Genomic DNA, 13,759 nt, shown 5'->3' with positions numbered 1-13,759 from the left:
CTGGTGGCCACCCCAGTCTGTCCCCTGTTATCACAGCGATTTGACTCACAGGTCCCACTTGGCAAGACCAGAGCCCCCACAACTGACGTAGGCACAGCCTTCTTAGAGGGAAGTTAGCAGCCTGAGCAGCTTTGGGGAGCTCTCCCCTGACTTAAGCATCCTATTGGAACATTTCTTACAACCATGCACTGTATTCCTCGTGTAAGTAGTGCTGGATAATTACTTCCTCCAGCACCTTACATCTCCAGCGCTGGCTATTCACGATTTAGTGCCTGGCTAGTGGATCCCTTCTGCTTTAGGTCTCTCTAAGGTCTGAACTGGGCCCTAAGCTAGTCCCGCTCACGCCTATGCTGAGGACAGACTTTCTGAGTCCCCACCCAGCTGTAGGGGATCCTGCATTTAGCAGAAAGTGAGTTCAAACAGCCTTATTTTCACCATGTTAAGACTTCTCTGATGCATCTGATGATCGATGTGACCGTTTAATGCTGCAACACTTCTGATTGTGTATACCAAAGCTGTTACTAAATCAGAGAAAATTGATGGTGGCTTGGAAACATTGATAGCCTTAACTCACAGGCACCGCCCCACCACACACACACATACACCCAAACAGAATGATTTTGTCTCAGCCGTTCTGCAGCACTTTACGTCTGCCTCTTTTATAACCCTTGTCAGGGCGCATCTCCATTGTTTGTTTGTGTGTGTCTCACCCACTAGACAGCAAATTCCTCAAAGGCAAAGGCTGTCTAGTTCACTTTTACACTCCAATGCCAGCGCTGTGTCCAGCACCTAGTAGGCACCACATTTGACTTGGTTGAATTGGAAGAGAACTGAATTCAGATGACTCATCTGGGATCACATCAGTCCTGGGATCCAGAGGGTTTTTTCCCTGCTAATCAGTATAAGTAGTTCTGGGGCTGGGGTTGCGGGGGGCGGTCAGTGCATCTGTCTTGGAGCGAGATGGCCCAAGCAGATGACGGATTTCCAGGGAAACTTCCAGCCCTGGGGTTGGGCTGCCATGAAGCATCCCTTTTCCAATTCCTTGGAGTGCTGTCTCGCTCCTGCACTGGGCTCGGGGTGAAGAAATCTAGTGGGTGATTCACACTAGAAATTGGAAGGAACAGGATCCTGGATCATGCAGCCCTTGTTGGCAACCATGTCATTGATTATTTAGCGTCAGGTTTTCTGTAGGATCTTTGGGGACTCGCTCCAGCCAGATGACCTCATGCTGAGTGAGATTTATGGCCTCTTGAGTAAGAAGTAAGGCTATGAGGTAACAGAGGGACGCGAGACCTGTAATTAAGCACAAAACTCCATCATCCCCCTGCTCCCTAATGAATCAGGCCAAGGATGAGATGCTGTTGTTGCCATTTTGGAAAACAAAAAAAGGTTTGGCAAAATTCACCTGCCAACTTGTCTCTTTTTAATAATCATAATATCCTACTGTAGAGCGCAGGGAACTATATTCAATGCCTTGTAATAGCCTATAATAAAAAGAACATGAAAAGGAAATATATATATATATAAATATATATATAACTGAATCACTATGGTGTACACCAGAAATTAACACAATGTTGTAAACCAACTATCCTTCAATAAAAAAAATTATAATATTCACCAATTTGTGTTTGCATTCCTATGTCAGTGGCATCCAGCAGGCACTCAATACATTTTTGTGGACAGAATAAATGAGTGAACATTCTTCTAAGCATATTATCTCCTGTAAAGCACATGACTCTTGGAGGGAGGCATCCGTATCAGTCAGCTAGGGCTGCCACAGCAAAGCAGCAAGTGGTTGAAACCACAGGAATTTATTTCCTTACAATCCTGGGGGCTAGAAATTTGAGATCAAGGTGTGCGCAGGGTGGTCTCATCTGAGGCCGGAGTCCTGGGCTCACAGAAGCCCCGCTTCTCCCTGTGTCGTCGTGTGGTCTTCCCTCCGTGTCTGCGTCCCCATCTCCTCTTCTCATAAGGACACCAGTCAGACTGGATTAGGGCCCACACTAAGGACTGTATGTTAACTTAAATACCTCTTTAAAGACCCTGTCTCCAAATACAGTCACGTTCAGAGGTTCTGGGATTAGGACCACAACATATGAATTTGGGAGTGGGGGACACGATTCAGTCCCCAAAAATCATTATTACTCAGATGAAGAAACTGAGGCTCGCAGAGGCAACATGATTTATCAAACTTACTCGCTTTGCCAGAGCAGAAGATGCAGGCTCCTGTTTCAGTGACCAAGACCACTTCTCCTTACAATGACCTGCAAGAGTCTATGCAATCTGGCCATTTCCCCAAATGTCACTTCCTCTCTGAGGCCTTCCCTAACCATCCTATTTTAAACAGCAATACTTCTCAACAGGCCCCGTCCCCGAGTCCCTGATTTCTCTCTCCTCATAGCACTTAGCTGCCACCCAGGATAGTAGATAATTGGCTTTCTTGTAGTTGATGTTGCTGTTATTGTTATTTATTGCCTGCTTCTCCCCCAGTAAAATGTAAGCTCATAAAGGGAGAATTGTTTATTTTGTTCACTGTTGGGTTCCTCAGCATCTGAAAAAAAAAAAGATACCTAGCTGATTGAGGTGGGAAGCCCCATAAATAGACAGGCAGGACCCCCAGGCAGGGCCACTACTCTCCTGCCAGCACCATCTGGTTTCCTGGTCCAGAGGCTCTATCCCGCTTTTTGCCTCTGAAACAGCTTACTTACCCCTAATAGTCTATTGGTTCCCTAAGCTCACTTCTGATTGGTTATTTCTCTCACTCCTGATTGGTCCGTTTCCCTAACTTCTGATTGGTCCATTTGTAGTACTTCATTTGCATAGAGCTCACTCCTGATTGGCCCATTTCTACAAAGCTTGTTCCTAATTAGTCAACTTTTGTTATACCTCATTTGCATATGATGTTGCAACGTGTAACCTGGCAGCCTATAAAAGCTGGTGTAAACATACAGGCAGGGTCCAGAGCTTGGAGTGTTAATTCCTTTGGGCCTACTGGCATAATAAACCTGAGTTCTCCAAGTCTCTGAGTGCTGCTTGGTCTAGCGCGAGGATCCAGGTTGCTGTAACTCTGAGATGTAACACATTTTTCAGCAACAGGTAAATGTTTGCAGAACAAATGAACGAACCAAGCTAGAATTCTTGGGACCACCACCACCACCACCTACTAGTGCAGGACTTCATTAAGTACCTGAATGCTTTCAAAAGTTTCTCAGTTGGTCTCTCCATCCATCATGGTTCCCCCTCTTCGCCAGGTCAGAGTGGCCCGGTCAGTTCAGACCAGACTGTGACTCACCTTGACTGTGAATGCTAAGGGGTTTGGCTTTTATCTTAGTGCAACAGGACACCTGGACGGTTTTTAAGAAAAGCCACGTTTTGTTCTTTTTTTTTCCCTCAGGATCATAACAGGCAAGAAGAGAGAAGATGACAATGGTGGGCAATAGCTGCATCGGTATAGACCAGTCACAAGACAGTTGACCCAGTCCTGGTCATAGAGTCTCAACTGTGCTCGTGGAGGTAACTCAGGCATCACCGGAGGCCAAAGAGGCAAAATGCGGAAGAGAAGAGCCAAGTTTCAAAGAGCAGCTGCACCCACGGATTACTTTTTTTGAAAAATAGAACAACTTGGTTTAAAAACAAAAATTTCAAATCACTAATCTAAATGAAACATGATGAGACTGTAAATAAGATGGAAAAAAAGGAGGACAAGGAGGACGAGGAGGAGGAGAAGACAAAGGAAGGGATCGGGATGGGGGAGGGGAGAGGAGAAGGGAGTAAAGAGGAGGAACCTCACACACGGAGATAATCAGCCTGTCACTTCAAGTCTCCCCTGGGGCGGATCTGCTTCCAAGCTCACTCAGAAGGCGGTTGACAGGATTCAGTTCCCTGGAGGCAGCTGAGATGAGACCCTCAGCTCTCTGCTGGCCATTGGCGGAGGCTGCCCTCAGCGCCTTGCTCTGGGAGCCTCTCTGTAACGTGGCAGCTGGCTTCACCGGACCAGTCAAGTGAGAGAGACAGAGAAAAGAGACAGAGAAAAAAAGAGAGGGGTCACAATCTTTTGTAACCTAACCCTGGCAGGGTCCTCTCATCACTTCTGTTCATTGGAAGCCAGTCATGAGGTCCAGCCGTCATACAAGGTGAGGGGGATTGTGAATAACAAGAAGTCAGGATCTTTGAGGAAAACCACTCCAGTTTCAGTGTTCAGTCTGAAATTCTGACAATGGAAGCCAGTCAGCCTTGCAGCCAAAGGTCCTTCCCGCACATCCCAGCAAATCTATGAGCGGCTGCCAAAATGCACTGTGTACGTGGCCACTCAGGAACCTCCAGGAGACTCAGACCTCAGGGAAGTGTGAGCTAAAACAGAACAGGTATCCTGAACGTTCCTGTTCCAGACTAAGAGGAAATGTTTGCACACATCAGGCTATCAACTAATCACAACTTCTTGTCTGGGAAAAAAAATACCAATGTCAATGTCTCAATATATTTCATTTAGAAATACCAGGGAGAGATGCTTTGTTTGCCACTTGAGTAATTTACTGCATTTCATGTTTAAATTGAAGTATCTAATTATACAATTATGAATCACCCTGATTCAAATAAAGTTCACCAAAAGAATTTCCTTATGTAACAGCATCTTCCAATATACCTGCTATCTTCATTTTGTTACCTGTTTTTATTCTGCCAGAGTCTAAAGATCTAATTGTATTTTTAAAGTATCCCATTAAACTGAAATAACAACTCTGCTGCAATAACCAGCATGAGGTAGTTTGTCCTGACTGGTATTACATTTTGAAATGTCACGTTTTTTTAAACGATTGTTTTCCCAAGAGAGTTTATAGCTTTTGCAATTAGGCAGCCTCGTAAAGCATGGTTTTAAATGATGTTCAGGTTTCAAACTAACTGAACATTTCACACTCCAATTTCTTTTACTTTTTTTTAACTAATAGTAATGCCTCTTACGTATCTTCGTTCATTACAAATGACAAAATACAATCACATTTGTTGTTTTATTTGTTCCTATTTTCCAGATCTAGGTTATATGCCAGGAAGGGACGTCAGTCACCAACAAAGTGAGAGACTAGGGCTAAGACAAACGCAAAGAGAATTTATTGGCAGGATAGCAGGTCACTCGAGGATCAACAGGTAGGCTAGGGAAACTGGCAATCAGCCGGGACCAAGGGAAGCTGGGCAGCTGAGCACACAGCCAAGCACCTGCCATAACCATCACCTAATTAGTGTGCAGCCACCAGGGTGCCCGACCTTGGATGTTCCTCAGGCTATTGGGCTTTTCTTTTTAATTGAAATACAACTTAGAGTTTAATGCACATTTTTTATTATAAGCATTTCCATGCAATTCCTTTTTTTTTAAATTATAGTTGATTTACAATGTTGTGTTAGTTGCTGGTGTATAGCATAGTGATTCAGTTATATATATATATTCTTTTTCATAACTTTTTTTTGCCATTTTTGTCATTTTAATCACATTATGTCAAGGGTACATTCAATCAACTTGACTTATCACTGATAATGCTAATCATAATCACTCAGCTGAGGAAATGTTTGTTAGTTGTTTTTTTCATATTCTTTTCCACTATAGGTTATTACAAGCTATTGATTATACTTCCCTGTGCTGTACAGTAGGACCCTGTTGTTTATCTATTTTATATATAGTAGTTTTCATCTGATAATTCAAAACTCCTAATTTATCCCTCCTCACTCCCTTTCCCCTTTGGTAACCATAAGTTTGTTTTCTGTCAGTGAGTGTTTCTGTTTTGTAAATAAGTTCATTTGTGTCATTTTGTTAGATTCCACATATGTGATATCAAATTATATTTGTCTTTATCTGACTTACTTCAGTCAGTATGATAATCTCTGGGTCCATCCCTGTTGCTGCAAATGGCATTATTTCATTCCTTTTTATGGCTGAGTAGTATTCCATTGTATTATATATACCACATCCACTTTATCCATTTAACTGTTGATGGACACAGGTTGCTTCCATACCTTGGCAGTTGTACATAATGCTGCTATGAACATTGGGGAGCATGTAGTTATTTTCAAATTATAGTTTTTTCCAGATATGTGCCCAGGAGTGGGATTGCTGGATCATATGGTAACTATTTTTAGTTTCATAAGGAATCTCTATACTGTCTTCCATAATGGCTGCATCAAATTACATTCCCACCAACAGTGTAGGAGGGCTCCCTTTTCTCCACACCTTCTCCAACATTAAATACACAGTTTTTAATGTGCCCATCTCAAATACGATCACACTCGTGTAGCCATCACCCTGTTCAAAATATAGAATATTCCAAACACCTCAGAAGGCTTTCTCATGTGTCCTTCCAGTCCATTCATTGTCCCCTCTAGAAAGTAATCACTTTTGTGACCTCTATTACTGTAGATTAGTTTTGTCCGTTCTTGAACTTCTTACAGGTCGAACCATGTAATATCTACTCTTTTGTGCTTGTGAGTTTTTTTCCTCTATATCTCTGAGATTTATCCAAGTGGTTGCATGTAGTAATAGTTCATCATTTTTTTTTAATTGCAGCGTAAATATTCGGTTGAACGAGTTTACCAAAATGTTTTCTCCACTCTACTTTTCAGGGACATTTGGGTTATTTCCAGTTTTTGACTGGGATGAATGATGCCTGTACCTGTCTTTAGGTGGACATGCACACTAATTTGTCTCAAGCATAGAAATTCCAGTGGAATTGCTGGGTCATCAGGTTGGCATAGATTTCACTAGAGCAGACAGTCACTGATGGACTTCCAAACCTCCTGCAACCAGCGTGGCTTTTATCTCCTATCTTTGGATCACTCCCTGCACATGTACAATCCCAAGAGCATTCAATCATTCCATCCTGGATCTCCTGCCCCCACCAGGCAACCCTGGGGCAGAGAAGGCTGTCCTTGTCCACTTCCAGAGGAAAAGGAGGCTTCCAAGCCTTATTCACATCTTGGGATGTTTCTCCCAAAGAAGGTGGGATTGAGACATTCAAGCAGCCACAAATTTGTCAAATGCCAACCACAGGATACCATCTTGAGTATTTTTGTTGTGACCATATGTCACGTGCATTGTCATTTACCCTTTGTGCTCCTTTGACCCACTTTTTAAAAAGTAAGACTGATTTTCAAAGGAAATTTTGAACGTTATAAATTATATCACTTATCATAAATAAAGAGTTGTATAAAAGAAACAACATGGAAATGAAACAATATCAAATTTTAATTATTCTGGGCAAAGTCTGAACCTGAGACCTACTTTGTCTTTGTTAAAAATGGAACATTTTTTTAAAATGAGACATCAGCAGCTGTTTAAAAGGTGCTAACAATTTACTAATAGAAAATTGAGACTTTCCCTTTGGAAGAAACGGAACTATTGGAAGAGAATCGGAAAGAGGGTGACTCTCACTATGTGATTCTGCTTTTGAACATCATCTTATTTTGGTAGGAGGGAAATGCAGCTCACATTTTAGGAATAGTCCAAGATGAAATAAGGCCCAAAGAGGGGAACTGACTTGCCCAAGGTCAGACAAGCTACATAATGCCTGAGATAAGAAGATCATTAAGCTTCATACTTTGTGTTATTCACTTATTCATTCAACAAACATTTCATGAGTATTTAATTGGTGCCAGGCATCAAGGAACAAGTCATCAGCAAGGTGGTTGTAGACTACTACAAATGAGCTCAGAGTCTACTTTTTCTGCTTTAAGATAGACTATTTCTTTCACCAGCAGGCAATTCAGAAACCAGAAATAGAGTCAGAGGAGCATTAGAGAAATGTTCTTTTATTTGCAGTTGAACTTCTCTGCTCACACTGTCATCCTAGTCAAGCTGGCTCTGAATACACATTCCCTAGAGGAGTTCTAGGCAGAAGAAGGCTCACTTGCCCATGTGTTGCTAAAATTCCTCCCATTCATCATTTCTTCAGGTTTCTCGCATTAGTGGCACACACACACGCACACAAACCAAACATATCAATAATTACAGTAAATGTAACTGAACTAAATAATCCAATTAAAAGATAGACAGTCAGACTTGGTTTTTAAAAAAGCAACTATACACTACTTCAAGAGATAGAGTTTAAAGATACAAAAAAAAAAAACTAAAGATAGAAAAAGTTATATAATGTAAACACTCACCAAAAGAAAGCTGGTGTAGCTCTGCTAGTATCAGAAAATACAGGCTTTAGGTCAAGAAGTATTATAAGAAGTAAAAAGGGACGTTTCATAATTTAAAAAAAATCTACCAGGAAGTTATAACAATCTCCATTTAGAAGCATCTAATAATATAGCCTCAAATATATATAAAGTAAGAATGGGGAGAAAATACTTGCAAAGTACATATCTGATATGGGATTAATATCGAGAATATAAAAAAGCTCCTAAAACTCACCACCACCACCACTATCAACAACAAAACCCCAGTTCAAAATGGGCAAAGGACTTGAATAAACATTTCTCCAAAGAAGATCTACAAATAGCCAATATGCACGTGAAAAGGTGCCCATCATCTTTAATCATTAGGGAAATAGAAATTAAAGCCACAATGAGATACCCTTTCACACCCATTAGGATGGCTACTACTAAAACAAAAACAGGGGCCTTTTCCAACTCACCCTCAGGCTCTGGTGTTGAGCTGTGGAAACAACCATACTCTCCTCTTGCGCTGTTTCCATTGCTGCCTCGTCTGGCTTCCACAGCTCACCCCACAAGTAACCAAAGAGAACAGCTCAGATCCCCTGAGAAAGCTGCATGGGGTTGGGGGAGGGGGGCTGCCCACCGGCAAAGTCACGTGAGCGGGAAAAGCTTTATGGCTGAGTTGATGTTACTTATGGATCCTCCACTGGCGCCCAAATAAAGAATTAACCATCTTGTATAAAAAGAAGAAAAGAAGAGAAAAAAATTTTTTAATCTAGAAAACAGTAAGTCATGGCGAGGATGTGGAGAAATTGGAATCCTTGTGCATTGCTGGTGGGAATGTAGAAAGGTGCAATTGGTGTGGAAAAGAATATAGTGATTCCTCAAAAAATTAAGTGTAGAATTACCATATGATCTAGAAATTCCACATCTGCATGTATACACAAAAGAATTGAAAGCAGGGACTCAACCAGATAGTTGTACACCCATGTTCACAGAAGCATTATTCACAGACGCCAAAGATGGAAACAATCAGAATGTCCATTGACAGATGAACAGATAAACAAAATGTGGTATATACACACAATGGAACACTATTCAGCTTTAAAAAGTAGTGAAATTCTGACATGTGCTACAGGATGGATGAACTTGAAGGACATTATGCTAAGTGAAGTAAACCAGTCACAAAAGGACAATTGCTACATGATTCCACTTACATGAGTAGCTAAAGGAGTGAAATTCCAAGTCAGAAAGTAGAGTGGTGGTTCCCAGGGGCTGGGCGGGAGGGGAGAATGGGGAGTTAGTGTTTGATGGGGAAAGAACTCCAGTTTGTGGGCATGAAAAATCTCTGGAGATGGATGGTGCTAATGGTTACACAATAAAGTGAATGTACATAATGCCACTGAACGGTACTCTTACAAATGACTAAAGTGGTAACTTTCATTGTGTATATTTTGCCACAATGAAAAGAAAAATGGCAGCCTTGGCTTTACCCCATCCCAGTCTGCCTGATCTCCCCTTGCCTGGCCTGTTGTTCTTTCTGCTCATGGATCTTATCGCTTGTAATATATTATGTAATTGACTAATCTTCTATGTTACTTTCCCCTTTAGAATGTAAGCTCCAGAAGGACAGGAATTTTTCTCTCTTTTGTTTATTTTTCCATTCACTGAGATATTCTAAGCGCCAAGAACAGTGTGTGGCAGATAGAGGACGCTCAGTAAATATTTCTTCAATGACTTAGTCTCAGTAAATCCTTGATGAATACGTGAATGAATGGAGGAACAGGTAGATGGGACGACGCTGTCACCTGGCTTGCCAGGTACCATTTTCCATCTGGAGGAAACTCGAGATCATAAGAGACATCAAAGAAGCCCATTCTACACATGAGGAATGTGAGGTGCGGATGAGAATAATGATTTTTTCATAGTTCAAGGAGAAGCCTGGCTCAGAGCCACATTTATAGAAAATAGCAAGTCCAATAGGACAGGAACACCAGCTCTCAGTCTCAGAAAAATCTGAGATTCACCTGCTTATCCTTTTTTAGTACTTGCCCTCAAGGAAAAACTTGTTCAACTTACAGTTAAAACAAAAAAGACTTCGTGTTTTCTAGCAGTATCACTGCTGGATTTCATCAATATTTTCCCAACTGAAACCTAGCTGTAGCCAATGGAAAATGACAATAAACTGTTGAGGTGAACTGAGAGGAATGGGCTGGGTGAACTGTTGAGGTTTAACACAAAACATAATTTCTTAATGACTTTTTAAAAAGTATCTTGAAGTTGCCAGATAAATGTCGTGAAGGTGCCTAACTGCGGGGAAACTTAGGGGGAGTGTATGATTTTCTGGGGGGTCTCTGGAGATCGGGATTTATTCCTGGCTTTAGCATTTTAACACCTATCTTGCTGTTTTAAATAACTTTCCCTGCTGAGTCTCAGCTTAATCATCTGAACAGGACAGGGAGCGGAGGCCCAGGAAATGCGTTAGACAATCTCTAGTGTTTCAGAGCAATGTTTGTATGGCAATCACACTGTTTTTGCTTAGTTTGTGTGTTAGAGATGCCAAATGGCAAGGAATTCTAAAGATGCTTCTATGCAGACTTCCAGCCTGTGTTTGGATTTGCAGTGACGGATGGAAAGTGAGCGGACAGGAGTCCTCAGCGGCATCCCTCGTGATCATCCCTCAGAAGGAGAGGCTTGCTGAGATGAAGGCGTCTCCAGTTGGTAGCTTTGGAGATTCTGGATGACATCACTCTGGGCAGGGACTCTGCATTTGGTGCCTGGTGGGAGGGTTTCAAGGGTGAAGGACAGTCGCAAAGAGCTTGGAGTAAGTGAACCTGAGAGGTCTGGTTAGAGCCTTTCCCTTGGGCTTCCCAGAAATAACTGGGTCAGATTCCAAGGGGAAGGAGGTGAGATCTGCCCAGGCAAGTGAGGACCACTTTCAGCCTGTGAAATCTGAGACCTGACTGTAAATGGGGTCAGGGCTAGAGAAGCGCTAGGTGCAAATTAATTAACTTTTAAGACAAATAGATAAAAAGACATTAAAAATATTGAAACCGCTCAATGGCCACTCAATGTGTAGCACACACAGACATTTCAGACAATCATTTGCGCTCTGGGCTGACGTAGGAAGTGTGCGGTTAAACAAGCTGACTTTGGGTTTATAGCTAAGTTTAAAAACATAATGGATATTTGGATTCATTTCAGGACTCAGCAAATTTGGGTCCACATCCTGGAAATAATAATCCTGTTCTTCTCTGCACTGGTCAGATGCCATCTGGAGGATTTACTTCTAAGAGCCATATTTTAAAAGAACATGAATAAACGGCCATGGGGTCAGACAAGGGCGACAGAGTGGGGGGAAGGATCTCAAAATTGTTGTCTGAGAAACTGAAGACCTGGGAGATACTTGGGAAGGACCATTAGAGCTGTGTTTGAGTGCTTGAAGAGCTGCTGGATGCAATAAAGGGTTGGGTTTGTCCTGTATTGTTTCAGAAGGTAGAATTTGAACCATAGAAAGGAAAGTTTCTAAGGACAGAGGCCTTGGCCCTATTTAAGAACGAACTTTTCATCTGATCCCTTCTTCCAAGGAGGCTGGCCTGAGCTGGCAGCTGAGTCGTCCGGTCTGTCTGGGGCAGGGTCCATTAGCTGTGGGAGTCTGGGGCAGAGACAGCCACTGGGGCAGAGCCACGCCAAGTCTGCGAGAGAACAGTGCCGAGACCGCAGGCAGGAGTGGAGAGGAGGATGGGAGCGGGGCCAAGCCTCAGGAGCCAGGCAGAGATAGATGAGGAGCTAGCAGCGTTGGCGCAAACTCAGCTGGCCGCCACCCATCAGTGGCTTTATGGAATACGTGCAGAGCCATTATCTTAAAGAATCCAAGTTTTAATAGCGGCCATGAGCTGGTCTCTGGCAAAGTCACTGTGTCAGGAAACACTCCGATCCTGGAGGTGTTCAGCGAATGCCTGGTGACCATCCCTACTTTCATTGGTTCAATTCTTTTCATTTTTAATCAAAGGAAAATACACATGACATACAATTCACCATCTTAAATTTTCTTCTACTGTGCCAAAGTGTACATTTCAGTGGTATTAAGTATATTCACGTTGTTGGGAAACCATCATCCATCTCACCGTCACCCATCTCCAGAACCCCTTTGTGTTGTCCACCTGACCCTCTGAACCCATTAAACAATAACCTCCCATTCCCCCTCCTCCCTGTCCCTGGAAACCACCGTGCTACTTTCTGTCTCTATGAATTTGACTTCTCTAGGTACTTCTGTCAAGTGGAATCATACAGTACTTGTCTTTTGGGGACTGGCTTATTTCACTTAGCATAATGTCCTCAAGGTTCATCCAGGTTGTGTATGTAGCATGTGTCTAAATTTCCTCCCTTTTTACCCCTGAAAAATATACGTACATACCACGTTTTGTTCATCCATCAGTGGCCACTTGGATCGATTGGATTGGATCAGTTTTGTACCAGGCCCTCTGGGAGGTACTGAAGTTAGTTAATACGATGACTATGACCTTAGGGACCTCACAGGGTCCTTGGGAGGTGGGGGGAGGCTTGGGAAGGGGGAGTGAGAACGTGGCAGATATGTAAACCAATTCAATAACACCTTTTGAATAATAATAAGATACAAAGTCTGTACCAGGCTGTAGTGAGTACACAGTGAAGGAAGACATTGGTTCTGGGGGTGGTGGGAAGGGAAAGGGGGACTGTTTCCTAAAGAAGGCAATGTCTGAGCTGATGAGATCAATCCAGCTAGAGAACCTTTCCTGAAAAACTTGAATCTGGACGACTTTGTAGCCAATGGTTCCCTAGAGCTGGGCCAGTTGCGTCCAACTCCTTGGGATAGCTTTCAAAATATACCGATCCCAGTTCTCAAGCCCAGAGATTCTGATTCAGTGAGTGGAGGGCAGGAGTCTCTTTTAAACAGCTCCTCCTGGTGATGTTGATGTACTGTGTTGGCAGGCACGGGGGAAACACTGAGGTTACAATGTCAGGCTTACATTTCAGATAAACTTCTCTGCCTCACTGTGGAGGGGGCAGGGGCAAGGGCAAGGCAAAGAAACTAGTTCCAGACAGTGAGGACAATATTCGATAACCAGGGACCAGAGATGCTGGAGACAGTCACGTGTGGTGTGTTCATCCCTCCATTCATTCAAATAATATTTGTTAGCTTCACTAGATTCTGCTGAAAACAGAGTCCATTTCTTTTCAATACTGGAAAGAAAGGGTCCTTCCATTTATTTCTAAGATCCCTTATCCTATTAGTCATATTTAAAGATACTTTGATCAGTAGAATGTGGCAGAAACAAGACTGTGTGAGTTCTGAACCTAGGCCATAGAAGGCTTTGCAGTTCCTCTCTTTTCCTCTCAGAACCCTGCTGCTATGTCAGCACACCTGGATCTACCTGCTAGAGGATGAACACTCGCAGAAAACAGAGGTAAACCATTCAACTTACCTGGAAGATGACAAGTGTATGAGTGAACCCGATTGAGATCACAGGGCAATTGCCTAGCTGATTCTAGCCAAATTGACAATCCAAAAGTTATGGGCTAAATGGTGGGTTTTTTAAAGCCACTAAGTTTTGAGATGCTTTGTTATGCAGGAAAA

At 42.6% G+C, this 13,759-nt stretch overlaps 1 long non-coding RNA gene across 1 annotated transcript; it reads left to right on the top strand.

Moving 5' to 3' along the window:
• The first annotated feature begins 2,962 nt into the window (after positions 1–2,962).
• On the top strand, positions 2,963–4,615 carry LOC140689157 (uncharacterized). Its single transcript, XR_012064034.1, has 2 exons — positions 2,963–3,099; positions 3,398–4,615. It is a non-coding gene; the product is annotated as an uncharacterized lncRNA (long non-coding RNA).
• The last annotated feature ends 9,144 nt before the right edge of the window (positions 4,616–13,759 follow it).

The sequence above is a fragment of the Vicugna pacos genome, chromosome 25 (genome assembly GCF_048564905.1).
Source record: "Vicugna pacos chromosome 25, VicPac4, whole genome shotgun sequence".
In the NCBI taxonomy this organism is placed as follows: domain Eukaryota; kingdom Metazoa; phylum Chordata; class Mammalia; order Artiodactyla; family Camelidae; genus Vicugna; species Vicugna pacos.
The sequence above is the reverse complement of the archived record's forward strand: the minus strand, read 5'-3'. Positions and strand labels throughout refer to the sequence as shown.